The following is a 16,688-nucleotide window of genomic DNA, read 5'->3' on the forward strand; positions in this document are numbered from 1 at the left end:
TATTGGATCACGGCGGGCTTGGTCGCGACATTTGCCTTGCTGTGGTCTATTTTACTTGGACACCTACATATTATAAAAAATTAGAGAGAAAAGGGCGCTATCGCAATGCATCCGAGTTCTTCCTGCAATTTTTACGATCGATTTTAATAGGGATCGTCGCAAACAAAGCGGAGGATATAAAATGGGCCGTGCCAATTGTTGTCTGTGGGTCTGAATTGTAGTAGGTGCTAGTTAAACTCGTATATATTTGTGTAATTGTGTGAACAGAGAGTTTTAGTGTTAACGAAATTTCGATAAAATCCATTCGCTTTAGTACACGGCGTAAACACTGTTATCAATACGATTAATTTAATTCAGTTGTTACAGGAGGAAAGTTAATTGTAAAGTGCAAACGTATAAGTTAGTCTAGAAAGGCAAATTCACCGAACGTTCGGTGACCTCATTGTGAAGAAATGGTGACATAAACGGTCTCTGTCGGGGTAAATACAAGCTTCGTTATTCTGAAAATTTCCGAACTACGAGAGGCAATTTTGTACAAGAATAGGTACCATCCCAAGAAAGATCCAGTTTTCAATTTTTCTTGAAGGGAGCTTTTTTCAAGGAAAGGCCATTGTGGCATTAAGCCTATATAAAAACTAGTACTGTAAGTACCAAATTTATGTAGTACTAACGAGAGTCTTTAACCCTTGTAAACTAACCGTTATATCGGTCACCTAACATTTTTAGCATTCATCTGCTCTATGTGATAATATGGTTTAGTAGTGAAAGATCGTTTTTTAGGATTCTTACAACATTCCGTCGTATGAAATTAAATCCAATTTGGTTTGAGAAACAACAAAACGTATCTTTGGTGGTACAAAAACTTGTACCTGATAATCGCGTGGCTTTGGCGTGTTCCTTTCTTTTCTCGCTGAAATGTGGGCCATTTAACATCGGTGCAAAAGTAGTTTTACTATGAACACGAGTGCGGTAATTTCTTTAGGTAAGAATCATTTAAATTATATCCTAACAGTATTATAATTTAGAATGTAAGCTAATCTTCTGTCATGTGCACTTTTCTTGTGACAAAAAGCAAGAAATTAATTTTGGGCATCATTAGATCAATAAGAAGTAGCCAAAAGAATCTCCAACCGAGGATATCATACCTTTGTTTCTATTGGCTATTTCTTAATGACCTAACAATAGTCAAGTAGTGATAATAATTGTATAAACCCTCCATAAAAGCTGGCATCTCGGACTTTTGTTCATCTTGTCTCGATACCCACGATTATAAAGAAACAAGAATTCTAGTCCGGAAGTTCGCTTTAGTATCAATCCTTGAAGGGGAAATTAACCACTAATTAAAACTTTGTTAAGTGACTAATGAAAGTAAATAAGCGGCTCCTTGGTCCAATTTTCATGATCTTTACTCATAGCGCTTCCAGGGTTCACTTAGATAATGTGTTGATTTGGTGCACACGACTGCATTCCCTGAATATTGATATAGCTAGACAGGTGGCAATTAAAACTGCAACTAAACTTTAAAGTTGGATGTATCTTTGACAATTAGAGCTTAGGAATTAACGATTGAAACTTCGCCAAATACACCACAACTGGTTAATCGACAAAAATAATATTTAAAGATTTTACAATTAGACCAACTATAACAGTAGGCTGAGATGGGGCTGCTTTTACCTCATGTCAGCCGCATAATCGGCCGACTAGCGCAGGGTTAGAAAATAAAAGCGCAGTAGGCCGTTCTGGTCGCCGTATGAAAATGAGAAGATACGCGGGAAGTTGGCTAAGAAAATGTGGATTTATCTTCCCGTAATAACAAAGTTCAAACTCGTGTAAATAAACTCAAATCAAAAATTTCCCCCAAAATAATACACAATATCCCGGTAGTCACCATAAATCACAAATTCCCCAATTTACCAGACACTCCAACGAACTCCCCATTCGAGAGTGATCGATTAATAATTATTTCACTATATTTATAACAAAAATGTTCTCAAAAACATACTTCGTTACCAGTTACAAGTTACAATTACGATTCAAAAAGATGTATCCGTTTAAGAGGTAGTTAACGATACGCTTTACAATAAAGAGAAGAAAAGGAAGGTATCCCCTGACTGATTAAATGAATCGGTTTAATCTAGTTGTTCGGATTCTTAATTAGTCTCCCAAGTGTCCATCTGGACGGTGCAATCACGAATGGCATAACAAGATTCTCTTATGCGCCTAAACAAGTTGGTAATTTCACACTGGAACACTCTGGTAGTCTTTTACACCCTCGAGCTGGGCTGGTATTGTTCAGCGGGAGTATCCGAAGTAACCCTCTCCCATTGAACGAGAAGGTGTAGAACCCAAATAATAACGAATAAAGATGATTAATTTACAGTTTAACCGTAAGTGCTTCCTGAGCACAGCGAAAAAGGTCAAATATTAAAGAGACTATTAAATAGTTTGCGCAATTAAACCCTGAAAATTAGCGACACTTCCGCTTTATCGCCGTGTTGAAAAAGAATCTCCTCCGAAAAAACGCGAAAAAATGTTTCATCACTTCGGACTTGTGCGCTCTGACACCAAAGGAATCCGGAAGATGGCGTTAGTTAGACCTCAATTATGCCGCTTAGATGTTACAGTGGTTCTGCGATAAATAATAAAATCGTGCACAATCATAATGCTACGTAATGGAGAAAATAATAGTTACACAACATGGAATGAATGTACCTACAGTCGCAATCGGTACTCCGCGCCGTACGGATCAGTCGAGCGTACGTGTGTGTGTATGTGTATCTTGTATTTGATGGAAGAGGTCGAGGATTTTATCCCATATCCGGAGTTAGCACAGGACCCCAACCCTACTTCTGGATCAGGTGAGCGTTTTCACATTATCTCCTCGTATTGAATTGAGTAAATCGTTAAGTTCATTGCTTTTCCATAATGGCTGACAATAACAATAAGATATTTAAGTACCCATCTAAGTAACAGTAGCGCCAATGCACCTATATTTGCGGCGCTAGTTGAAAAATCCCTTTCGGCTCGGCCGATCGTGTCCGCCATTTTGTTCCAATATGGCTGAATTGGCCACGAACTTGAACGATATATTTATGAGGTACACCAACCCTTAAAGTTTGGATAATTACGAAAGTTATAGTGATATATATAAACCCATAATAATACCGGGTGTTCATTTGAAAACTTCCCACTACGGATTTATAGAAAACCACTGATTAAAGGAAACAACGCAGAGACACGGCAAAAGATGTTTCAAGGACGACCACCCTCTGCCCACAGGGCCATTCCCTTAAACATTTTAAAAGACAAGTGGTATCGAGTAATAGCTTGTTTGAAAGGTCTTTCGAAGTCCTTTATTTTGACATTTGACGGCGTGAGCAATATTAAAGAGCTTGGAAAGTTGTGACAGTTCAAACAGTCTAAAGGGAGTGGTGCGTAGGTCACTATTATGTCAGACAGCAAAAGTGTACTTCAAGCAATTCAGTCAAGCACACGAACCGTTAAACCAGATCCCTTCATTCTTAAAATTCTTTTAAGAATTAATGAACTGGAAGGTAGAGGGACTAGAGTTTCAACTGTATTGGGTTAAAGGTCATATCCAAATTGAGCCGAACGAGAAGGTGGATCGTGTGGCCAAAGAAGCTATCGAAGTAGGGCGGGAAAACACTCATATAATTACAAAATACCACTTTTTGACTTCTTTCAAAGAGGAAATATTAAGGGAAGAGTGGAATACCCACTGGAAATCGGCATTAGAAAGAATCAGACCCCCAATATGCACTTATACGCTTGATGCATTAATAGGTCTCTAATGAAGGTTGAAGGATTTATAGTGGATTACCTATTATAATAAATTTTTTCTTTTTTGGCGATCGATTTCGACATTTATTGTCATCATCTGGCCCTAGCGTCAAAGTTAAAATATTAAAATATAGATGAATGGTGGTAACATAAGTTATTTTTTGTGAGCCGATGTGGATGTAGATGTGGCGGTCAACTGTGTTGTGGCTGTAAAGTGAGGTTTGACGAAATCTGGCCTTTAAAACACAAGTGCTTCAAAGGTCGCTAAGTAATGTTAGCGAATGCGTATTTAAGACTTTGTTCGTAAGATCCTTCCTATTCGTCCACGAAAACAACTTTTCATATTCTTTTAATAGGCTTTAGGGGATTTGGATCTTGGGCCTACCAACTTTTCTTCTGCTTTTGCAACAAGCCATTGAATGGGCGGTGTATTATCTTTTTTAAGTAATTTTATTTACAAAGATGGTGATCAAGTGACATTTCCATGGCAGCATAGCGAACACACTTTGATAGGATACATTCGGTATTGGTAGTATGCTATACGTTTTTCTGTAGACTAATTATATACCTACGTTTAAAATACGATTTTTATTCATATATATGTGACCGCTAACGTTGGAAAAACGTTACTGTACACATTGACGAGTCAGATTAACCGTTCTGATCCGTTAAACTGTGAAATTTCCTTTAAATTAGTAGGAATCTGTAGATTACCTAGTTAATATGCACATTAACACATTCTACATTGTTATAGTGCGAAATTATATTGACAAGAGCAATACAATCACGTGATTCAACGTATACAATAATATGATGCCATTGCAGTAAGGTTCTAAAAATGTTTTACCCAAAATCGTCCTAAAACCTTTATTTTCATGCCTACTTTCTGTCAGGAAATGTTAGGTTCCATGACAGAGGCAGAGCAGACTACATTTCCTGCTACTTGTCACTTTACTAGCCGCATCTGTCACTTTACCAGCCGCACCGTCAGTATACCGGCCGCATTTTTGACATTTCCAAACGTCTATAATGACTCCCGTCATTACTGACAGATTGACATTAATCAAAAGTTCCGTATAAAAATTGAAATTTTATATTAAAATACGATTTCGGCTAAAATTTAATACAAAACTCGTCAGTAAAATGTCATTACCTGACTCGGGAATTAAAGTACTCCTTGCACTTCAATATTTCCTCGCCAGTAATTTGTCATTTTCCGGACTTTTATGTAGGTAAATAACTATTAACTACATACCTAATTTTATAAGTTTGTTTCAAAAACGTTGTAACTAAATAAGATTTCCTATTCCTGAGTTGATTTTTTAGAGAGTATACCAAATTAAAGTTAATTTTAGAAATCAAATATAATAGTCCGGGACCATTTCAAATGCGAATATCTCCGAAACGAATCAATAGAATTTAAAAAGCAAAACAGATTAGTAATCACGATTAAATTGACTTTCAAATAATGTGCCATTTGCCATAGGATCCCATTTAAAATTTTAGGGGTTAAGCTCCCTACGTAGAGGGGTGAAGACTTGGGTTCGTGATTTGTATTCCAAAAGTTGTCCCCCTCGAATACAAAATTGACATGTTTGAGGATTTTTCGAAATTTCTAAATTTAATACCCCAAAAGCCCTCTGTATACTTCTCGTTGGGCCACTCTGTATACATTCTTCTACAATCTCTAGTCTGCCATATATCAATATGTTTGGAGTTTCATTTATTGCTCTTTTTTTTTCATTTTTTTGACCTAAGATGGCATTTACAGTTTGCCATTGTTTTTTTGGTGTCGCCTTTGTTGATTTCAAAAATTGCCTTTTCAAGCTACTCGTAACATTAAAAAAATTCTTTCGCCTCGCCAACACAAAACTGCCTAATACTGTAACTTTATCCCCTTAATAAAAACCGATCATTTTGACTGTAGAATTACATTTTACAGCTTGTATAATACAAAGCATGAAGGGATAAAGGGAGAAACATCTTTCAAAGCGCAACAAACCCCCTAAAAGATATAAATATTCTGATGCGCGAAGTCCGTTTGTATACATGTATAGTAGGTATAACATTAACAAAGTATCGATTTTTGCGGTCGAAGAGAACTGCACTCTTTTCGCGAAGGTCGCAAAGTATTACGAACTTTAAAGCTCGAAGACAATCCGTTTAAATTAAAAAGTAACCTCCCATACTATAAATTAATAACTTAATTACGCAAAATGACACACAAACTTTAACTCAACCCCCCCCCCCGTAGATTATAAGACCAGGAACGAGGATTTCCAAATTTGATTAATTTTGTCTTGAGGTTCTAAATTAAATTCCTGTTTTAGAGTTTAAGTGTTATTTACGATTTTAAAGTCTAAGAAATTATTGTTATTACATTTTATGCGCAAACTTTTCCTTCGCCTTTCAATTTCGAAATTGCAAGGCGGCACCACCACCAAGGTATTAATTTGGATTATTAGAAGGAAGGCCGTCCCTATATAATAATCAATAATTTCGTATAAACATAAATCTTTGAGAAAGATTATTGACGATATAAGAAAAAGGTTCGTTTTGGTTTTACAAATAAAGAAGTTTCGGTAATCCCGCATTCGGACATTGGAGATTTTCGTATAAAAAATGTATTATAGTGGAAAGCTCCGAAAATGGATATAGATTTGATAAATTAAAGGCAAATATTGAAAAAGTTCTCGAAGTAATATATTAAAACAAAGCCATAAAAAATTAATGACAAAATGAAAAGTTTACTTTTAAACTATTTTTAATTTATAAAGTTGGGCGAGCTTTTTAAACGATTTTCCAGACAAGAAAATCTCTTACATAGTTTTTCGTGGCAGCGCTGTCCCTGTTTTTTTTATCGGTGAGATTTTCGTTTTTAGCGTTTAACTCATTTCAGCCCTTATGAATTATTAATAAAGGGGTCAATTAAGAGGAGTAATACGGATGGTGAAGCTTTCACATAAGGAAGTTTTTATGGCCATTTCCCTCGTTAATGATATTTTATTCAGCGCGGATGTTTATTTATACTCGTGACGTGCTTTGAACTAGCAAAATTTTGCTATGTACATATTTTCAATGTTTATTTCGCGCACATATGTATGCTACTTAGAAGGCGAAGTATGCGAGGAATGAATATAAAATCGTTCGGGGGGAATTATATTATTTATCGGAGGGAAATTAATTCCTCAATTTATTGCCGGTAGCGTGTGATAACTGCAAAAATCGCTTAGTTTATTAGAAAAGTTCGAGTGCATCTTGCAATTTTAATAAAACTAATCCTTTACGCCGTCAGGTGCTTTGCATAATGCCGGAATGCCTTGCTGGCGGCTGTGTGCCAACTGGCGCAGACTAGATTTTAGTTTTAAATTAATAACGAAGTTCCATTTGGAAATAACTTCTCAATCAGCTCAATCTAAAACCACTAAGATTTACCGTAAATAGCGCTCGGATTCGGAACACCTCCGATAATTCAAAACTGAGCATGTAGGTTTCAGTGCGCCATCTGATTCTACTAATGAACTACTGCGTGATATAAAAAGCACCAATAATGGATAATGCAAGAAAAGCTCAAGTTCTTTGAACGGATTTGACTATTCTCCGCAGTGGTAACTTTATAGTGGAAACGCAAACCCCGCATCATTTATTATGAAAAATGTACAATTCTTCCCTTTTTTGGTATGCACACTATCATCTGCCTTATATGAATATAATGAGTATTTATCCTACCAACCTATTTCAAATTCGGGCTGGAAGATGAATGAAAGGAGGTGCCTCAAGTTAACAAAGAAAATACGATACCTAGTCATGATTCTGATGCTAATTTTGTGCAATTGATCGCTGCAAATAAAAAATGTTGTGCTACCAAACCGTATCAGGTAAAATTTTCAAATGAATTATAGCAAATAATTTTGTGCTATTTATTTAGCGGGAAATCACAATAGGAAAATGCTGCAGCCAACCTCAAGCTGCTCTGATTTTTTTATAATGCCATATCTTTTGACGAGTATTCCTAATTATTACAAATTTTCTTCTTTCATTAAGAGCAAATATCACGCTGCTATATATTGATCTTATTTGTTGCACTGGTAACAAATAATTTTGTGCTCATTTGGTGCTATTTATTGCCGAGAGTTACTAGCTTTGTGCCTTTATCAAGCAAGCCATTACTGAAAGCGGATAGGTAAACCAATTTCACGTTACCGATTCAAGTCGATATATCGATTGTCCAATACATTCTTCCTTTTAGCGAGAAAAATTCATTCTACTACTGTACAAACCATCAATTTAGATTTTTGGGGTCCAGTTGGTCTCCTATTTCTGATTTTTAATGTCTTGTGCCTTTATACAGTAGAAGGTAGTGTTAGTGCTTCGAAATTTACAAATTTGGAGTCAATTACTTCACCTATTGACTTACTTCAATTGGACACATCTTGTTATAATGACAATTTTTGTGTTACATTATAACAGTTTTATTTTCTCAAGTACCAGCGGGACACCCTGTACATACATGAGAAAATAAAACTGTTATTTCAAAATGATGCAAAATTGATACAGGATTGCTATGCATTTTTTTTATGCATGTTTGTTGGGTATATTTTAGGAAAAAAGTCATTTTTCTACTTAACCATGAATCGTACTCTCTAGCAGCGAAGCTAGAAACTCGAAAATATTTTCCAGCGATTTCTCTTGGTTCCTTTTGTATTTTTTTGTGCAATTAACGGTTCCATAGATGTGGCCTGTGACCATTATTAATGGGACACCCTGTACATAATATAGTATATTAAGAGACAAGTATTTAAAGCACGGGCACGAGTTTAATGGCACGACGCATAGCAAGTGCTTTAAACACCAATTATGCACGTGTTTCTTATTGCAATATAATTTAAAAAATAAGAGAAATAAAATAAAATCATATTGACGTTATACTCGAATACATTCGTAATTCCACCACTCTCTAGCAACACAGTTCCGTATAAAAAGCGTTTATTGTAGACTAAAACCCTACGTATGTAACACGCATACATGTCCGGCATATTGCTATAGTCTTTGTGAGAGACTAAAACAGAAATCTTGCGTATAGAAAATTAAAGAAAAATCCTGAGAGTTTAAAACGAAAACAGTGCTTTCAGTCAAACTCAGAAAAGCAATAAGAAACTGCTCTATTTCGTCAGGAAGAATTTAAGTAGACACGCTAATATATTTAGTTTTCACAAAGAACCATTGTGAAAACTGCTGTGTAAACGTTTACTGCTGTGAACCTTAAGAAGGAAAATTAAAGAAAAATCCTGAGAGTTTAAAACGAAAACAGTGCTTTCAGTCAAACTCAGAAAAGCAATAAGAAACTGCTCTATTTCGTCAGGAAGAATTTAAGTAGACACGCTAATATATTTAGTTTTCACAAAGAACCATTGTGAAAACTGCTGTGTAAACGTTTACTGCTGTGAACCTTAAGAAGGAATTATTCGTAGTCGCAAAATCACCCTTAGTGACGCATTAAACCATTCATTCGGTAAGGAATATGAGAAGTTCAACCCTGTATCTCGTACAACCTACGACAACGCACACATTTTTGAAAGCTGGTAACCTCGCGATGGGAAAAGCTATCTCGAACAGGAACGCTTTTCTTATAATTTTTCAATGCATCGCGTATATGGAAAATTCCTTTAGCTTTCATTGTTTGAAAATGTTTTCATTTTCGGTGTAAATGTTTACTCAATTTTTGTTTCAGTTTTAATTACAGCGTTGTTGTAAACTAACATTTTCGCTTCAAATAAAGCGACATGGGTGGTAAATAGCTGTAACCACATTAGTTGCTGGGAAATTCGGCACGAGGCCCTATTGTTACCTGTCTCCGGGGGGAGACCATGCTAACCAAAACTCTTTGGTTTAGAATTTATTTTAAACGTTGAATTTTCCCTCCAAGGTCATGTAATTTTCCCTACAAGGTCATGTAATTTTCCATGCTCTAACACAAGGGTTTTATAGCATCAAAGGTGGGTCACATGTTGTTCTATACCATGATTCTGTATGCCATTATATGTGTCATGCTTTATTATCAATCAATTGCAAGAAATTAGCTTACACATTGAGAAAATTTTCGTTATTTCTCATTTGAGATTATAGATTTATTCAAATTACGTATCATAATGTTTCATTTTGCGTTTCTTTCCTACCGTACTTAGGTGTACTATCACGTGCTACGTTTCGATTTTAAATTTAAGCGGGATCCGGTTTCGGTGGCCATTTTTAAACGATTCCAGGTTGATTTTATGTCCATGTAATTGTAGTGTTAGCATAGAACTTCGGGGTTAAGTACGCCACAAACATAAAAATGAGCATTTTTACGTTGTTAAATTTTATCCTATACTTGTGATAATCTAATCAAGTGTGTCCATGGTCAAACCCGTTAACCCCAAACAATTGTATTAATAAAATGGTGGTTTGCTTGTAACTTAATACAAGGATACGCCAGAAAAGACAGCGTTCCGAGAAATTCGTACTTTTTCGATCAGACTTCTCAATAAAAAGTTATAGACTAGAAACCAATTTCGAAAGAAAATTCAAAGGGCTGTAACTTTTGAACCAGTAGCCCAATCTTGGAACTGTTTGAAATTATGGATTCTACAGGCCACATTCTATAAGAAAATTTTTTTTCCGGGTCGATCTGAGACAATTTTTTTTTCGGGGCTCAAAAAAAGGCAGTGTATAACCTTCCTTTTTTTACCAAAAATCGACTGCACCAAAATTTCTCGGGAAAACACTTTTTCTTAATCATTTGGGTGCGTAGAATCTAAAACAATTCGTACTTTTTCGATCAGACTTCTCAATAAAAAGTTATGGACTAGAAACCAATTTTGAAAGAAAATTCAAAGGGCTGTAACTTTTGATCTAGTAGCCCAATCTTCAAACTGTTTGAAATTATGGATTCTACGGGCCAAATTCTATAAGTTTTTTCCCGGTTGATCTCAGACAATTTTTTTCCCGGCCTCAAAAAAAGGCAGTACCTACTTTTAAGTTATTCAAATATTTGAGAACAATTTAGAAATGTTTAGGGAAAGTTTCCATTGTCACAAAATCAAATATATAATGTATCTGTATCTAGTATTCGCTTGTGCTGGACGTAAAAGTATTTAGTATTCAAATACCTTTGATTTGTGTAAAGTATTTACTATTTAGTATTCAAATACTTTTTGAAAGTATTCTGCCCAGCTCTGATTAAGACACATCATTTTTTACATGGTTTAATAGTAAATTTGATTTCCACACTGCTCAACATACAACAGGAATGCGTCATGTAACTGCTGGTATTTCATGTGTTGCAAACAAACCTGGTAATTGTAGTGTACGAGAATACCAACAAGGATTTTTAGAATGATATTCGAGTGCATTTGTGGAATGAGCGATGAGCTTTACAGAGTGGAAGCATGAATACCTAAAGTTAAATTGTTTCATGTATCTACGATACGTGTCCTTTGGATTTATTTTGGCGCGCGCGTATTTACCGAAAATAAATTTATAAGCAAAGAGAATGAGAAGAAGTGCGGTTCTAAAAAACACAATACCTAGTCATCTCACGACTACAATTTTGAGTACAAAAGCAGGCATGGCATAAAAGAGATAGGTCACACACACATTCACAGCGTCAAGCATCTAAAGGGGAGGATGAAAAGTATGGGTATTTGAAAGGTTTTTATAAGCTCTTAGACAACCCCTTGGTCCGTAAGCAGGCGTGCAACTTTATCGATTTACACCGTGTCTACACATCCCTTCACACTACTTTCATAAACCACCTTCTCTTACTTTATTTACTCTTTAACTAAATTACTTTGACCTGCTTCTTTCAAATTTTTTTTCCAACGTGTGACATCGCGAGGAAAATTAATCGCCGCAACGCCACGCTATTCGATACGGGGCATATGTTTATACATCGTAATTGAAGTACACGAGTTTTAATAACAACACCGGCGTTTTATCCGCTCAATCTAGATTAGAGTTACGGCACACAACATTAGTAAAGTAGCTGTCCTGTAATTTTGTTTCAAAATTGATCTGGGTTGATCATTAATGTTGAGCACGTAGTCATTAACTAATAACAACATCCATTAAATGATAAAATCGAGTCATACGCCCGCACTTTATGCCCGAGGATTACGATATTTCTTTGCCGCGCGATTGTGAAGATATACACAAAATGGTTTTCCGCAGTCACGCAGGGGTATCAATTATCCGACAATAAAAGCGTAATGGAATGATGAGCATCGGGCGTTCGATATCGAAACGAAAATAAAACTTTAGCGTAGTTGTAACCTAAGATTTTGGAAATTGAATGTAAACGACTCGGCTGATACTTCTAAAAACGCTATTTTCGAAATGGGCTCATTTTATGTCAAACTCGCCCTCCCTTTGCTTGCGCTCCGTACCTGATTGATTTTTCCTCAAACCAAGTTCTTCTCAAGCTTCCTTAAGATTCTTACTCAGATCTTCCTAAAAGTTCCTGTAGGAATCTTGAATGGACTGTATATTATTTTACTGAATGAATAATGTGAAAACGTTTTTTTAAATTAATTCAATTATAGGTACTTGATCAGGAATTAATTTATAATGTAAAGTTCAAAGTTACTCCCCGCTTTGAAAGGGGCAACTTTCAAAAGTAAAAACATTTCACTGTTCTTCAATAGAAAGGGAACAGATATTGGAGACTACTGGACGAAGTGTACCTACCTGTGGATGTCTTTAGGGTGACACCATCAGAGTTTTACCACACAGCCAGTAAACCAGCTCATTGGTGATAATTGTTTATTTTTGATTCGTCTAAAGATAGATTAAAAATATCTAAGAATAACGGTGAAAACCGCAAGTCGCTACGCCGTTTCGTTATTAAATGGCAAGGTGTCGAATTTAAAAAACGGTCGTTGTGACGTCATCCCGACAAATCGGTCGGTGGCGCGCTATAGCAATATATGAATTCGATGACGTTTGACATGTTAATTTGAGACTGGTAGTCAGTGATCTGCATTATTTTCAAAAATGCTTAACTTTGTGTTTTCCGCTGCAACAATAATGCCAATGTTACATTGCAAATTTTCCCCGAGAAAAGAAGGAGCCGTGTCGAAATAAAGTCTGGAAAAGTAGAAAAAACCGCTGAATGATAGATAGTCACGTCGTTTGCAGTACCCACTTTAAAGATGATAATTTTTTGTGGAAGATACAAGAAGAAAAGGATCTTGTGCCTCAGCATAAAGTTTTGAGAAGGCTAACAATACTGCAATCCCTTCTTTACATCTCACAAGAAACAAAGGTCCTAATAAAGCTACAAAACGTCAGTCAACTTATCTAAGAAAGTAAAATTGTGCCTGATTGCTTATTGTGGGTAAACGATCAACTTCGTAGTGGAGAAACCAGTTCAACATCAAACATATGCCACCATCAAACAGAAGAACTGAATCAAATGGAACCAATACCGCTGACTGAAAGCATAAGTATCCAATCTCAGCTGGGTATAGAAATTGATTACAAATATTCAAATTTATATGAGGATATATGTTCGGATAATCCTTCAGTAAGGTTTTCTTGTTTTTTTCAAAGGAAAGCGAACTAGAATATGAAAGAACTGACGCGTTTGGACTGCTTGGATCCGTGCCGCCACACCTACGATGTCGGGATGACGTCACATGTTCTGTTTTTCAAACTTTCATCGTTAATAATTTGAAAACTACTCATCGTAGAAAACTCCGGTTTGAAATTTTGTTCTTAGATTTTCTTCTACAATTTTTTTGATTTTGGGTACTACTACCCCTTTAAGTCATTTTATTCTCATTCTTTGCAAACGCGATGAGACGATATCTCCAATTTTTTATTCATTAAGAATTAGTGATCTGCGTTTACTTTTGTTTCGCGCCCATAAGTGAAGGTATGAAACCTGCCAACCAACTCTTTTCTTTAATAACTCTCGCAATTGAGAGGTTAAATCGGCTAACTGTCGCAAATCATTTATGATTCCTAAAATACTTTGCGGTTTTTTTACATTTGTGGGATCTTTTAATCATTTAATTGCGGCTATTCCATTTGGAACAATTAACGTTCCATCCTTCGAAAAGATATGACCAAAATAATTAACGGAGGGTTGCTTAAATTGCACCTTGCTAGGATTAAATTTGACTCCAATAGCTTTTAGGATCACCGAATTTAAAATTCGATCATGTTACTCGGAGGAATCGAATCGATTTTCTCGTTAATGGCTTCTGGCGCCATATTAAGCCCAAAAGGGAGAAGACAAATTTGTAACAACCAAAGATCACTAGACTTTTCAGTAAGTTCTTCATGTCAAAAACCTTCGAGCACTATAAAAAAAATTTTACCTTTAAGGTTTCCAATTATTTCTTCAAGAGTTGGGATGAGGGCATATGGGCGCCTTTTGATACTTGATATGCCCGGCGTAAATTTCTAAATTTAAATCACGGGGATCCGAACAAAGTCTTAAGGAGCCATTCTTCTTTTCAACAATTCCGATATTATTAACCCAACCAGAGGGTTGATCAACATTTGAAATAATTTTTCTATTTAAGGATATCAAGGTTTCCTTTAATTTGCCGCGAATAGCAAATGGAACCCCTCTAGGTGGATTAATAACCTGTTGAGGGCCCAGAATAAGAGAGGGATAATAAATAAATAAATAAATTACTTATTTGGATTTCACAGTTACCCCTAAACTTACCCGGATCTTCAAATAATTCTAGATTGTTCTTAACAAATTCATCCTTGTCATAAACTTACCCAGGGCATCTCAACTCAAGTATAATAACGGAGAAACAATTATGAAGATATGAGTAAATGCAACGTTGTTACACTGAACTTTGAGCGGACCAGTGCCTAGAGGTTTTAAGACACTACCACCAAATGCCTCCAAAATTGTGTTTGTATTTTGTAATTGAAACTCTGGTACACCTACTTCACTTAACATTTTACGTGGCAGAAGATTCACATCATCTGCACCAGTGTCTAGTTTAAATTGAAGGCACATGATGATTACCAACGTTTACATTCTGAAACCATGACTTATACCCGTTTGCACCGACAAATTTAGGTGGAGCTTAGCTTAAGCGTAACTTAAAATCCATGGCAACCATTGTCTCAATAATCGTTGCCATGGATTTTAAGCTACGCTTAAGCTAAGCTCCACTAAAATTTGTCGGTGCAAACGGCCATTAATTGACGAAACCTTTTTATTCTGATTTATTACCCCAATGCTGTTGATGGCAAACTCCTACTCATCAGGTTGCCCATCCTGCTCTTGTAGCACCTTCACATTTTTCACGTGACATGAAACTGTCCAGTGTCCACATTTATTGCAATTTTTCCCAAAAGCAGGACATTCACAAACTCCATGAACAGTCTGCCACCGTCTACATTGAAACTTTTCACCAGGCTGACGCTCTTTTTTCACACCAACGGTTTTGGAAACAGACTTATAATTTCGGTTTGACTTTTTGTTAATGGACACAACTTCGGCTGAAACCCCTTGCCTGAAAATTTAAAATTTCAGCAGCTCGGCACAGATTCACGGCCTTCGTCAAATCGAGATTCTCCACCCTTAGCAATCTTTCCCGTATGACCTTGTCATAAATCCCTAAAACCATTCTTCCCGAACCATTTCATCACTTAATAATCCAAATTCAGTGTCGGTAACTTCTTGATATCAGTTAAGAATTGATCAAACCCTTCTCCTTCTTGCTGCACCGATTATATTTAATATAGGATGGCCTTTAGTTTCATCGTCATTTGCTGACTTATCGGAAGCTTTTAGATAAATTTCAAAATTTTGTCTAAATTTACGCCAGTTTTCACTTAAATTTCCCTGAAGCTGGAGATTTGGATTCCATTTCGGCTTTTCTTCTTATATTTGGGTTAAGCTCTTCAACAATACACTTAATGATGTTTCGGAACATACACTTCTTGAAAATTTTGCTGCGCCATGTTGTGTCTTCTTGTGAATAATTGCAAGAAGTACTTAGAACACGTTTTATAATTCACATGTAGATTGAAATATATTATGATAAACTCTGACAGAGTTAGATAGAACTCTCTTTCAAATCAAAAATGTGATTTCATATAATGCCTGCTTCCCAGATCCCACCAAAATGAGGACTACCTATGAATGAATTTCCAGACAATGTGATGTGATATGAAACGCCTAATTTTATAAATATAATATAAAAATAAAAATAAAAATAAATAAAAATAAAGCTGATAAAAATGTAGCAGTAGATAGATCAGAAACTAATTCTAAACGATTTGATTTGGTTGCAAGACATAAATAAACACACGTAACTTTTATACGTTAAATTTGAAAGAGTTCAAAGTGACACATAGGTACATATTATAATTACAAGTTTTCCTCGTCGAAGAAATTTTTCTGATGTGTGAGGGGGTACCATAACTTAAATACAAATCCTAGGGCTAAGATTTCTAAACTTTAGGGTTTCGTCTTTGGGTTTAAAAGCCTTAATTGGCAAAATGTTATTTTTTTGTAAGCGTAAATTATGAAAATCACAAGTAAAATGTTAATACTGTTGGCAGTGAGTAAGGCTTGCCTAATATTATTAAAAGTTAGTACTAACTAATATTTAATTAATAACTAACACATGAACAGTTACATGGCCTAATTTGATAGTTTGACATCAAGTTTAAAGTGAACATTTGGATATACTAAAATTTGGTTTATTTTGTTACATGCTTTGTTATTAATAATTTTGTAAAAAATTTTGATTCGAAGATTTTTTGGTTCATTAAAGGTACGGTGTTGGGTTGTTGAGATATTATCATTAGATTGAACAGGGGGTTGTATTTGTGTATCAGATGAAATTTGAATTTTAGGACTTTGTCGT

The 16,688-nt window shown here is 35.6% G+C and overlaps 1 long non-coding RNA gene across 1 annotated transcript in view; it reads left to right on the plus strand.

Annotated features, from left to right (window-relative positions):
• The first annotated feature begins 272 nt into the window (after nucleotides 1–272).
• The window catches only part of LOC116178956, a 37,117-nt gene continuing 20,701 nt past the window's right edge, over nucleotides 273–16,688 (plus strand). The window contains exons 1-2 of the long non-coding RNA XR_004146924.1: nucleotides 273–643; nucleotides 781–982. This is a non-coding gene — a long non-coding RNA (uncharacterized LOC116178956). The remainder of the gene's footprint in view (nucleotides 644–780; nucleotides 983–16,688) is intronic.

The sequence above is a fragment of the Photinus pyralis genome, unplaced genomic scaffold, assembly GCF_008802855.1.
Source record: "Photinus pyralis isolate 1611_PpyrPB1 unplaced genomic scaffold, Ppyr1.3 Ppyr1.4_LG8, whole genome shotgun sequence".
NCBI classification, from domain to species: domain Eukaryota; kingdom Metazoa; phylum Arthropoda; class Insecta; order Coleoptera; family Lampyridae; genus Photinus; species Photinus pyralis.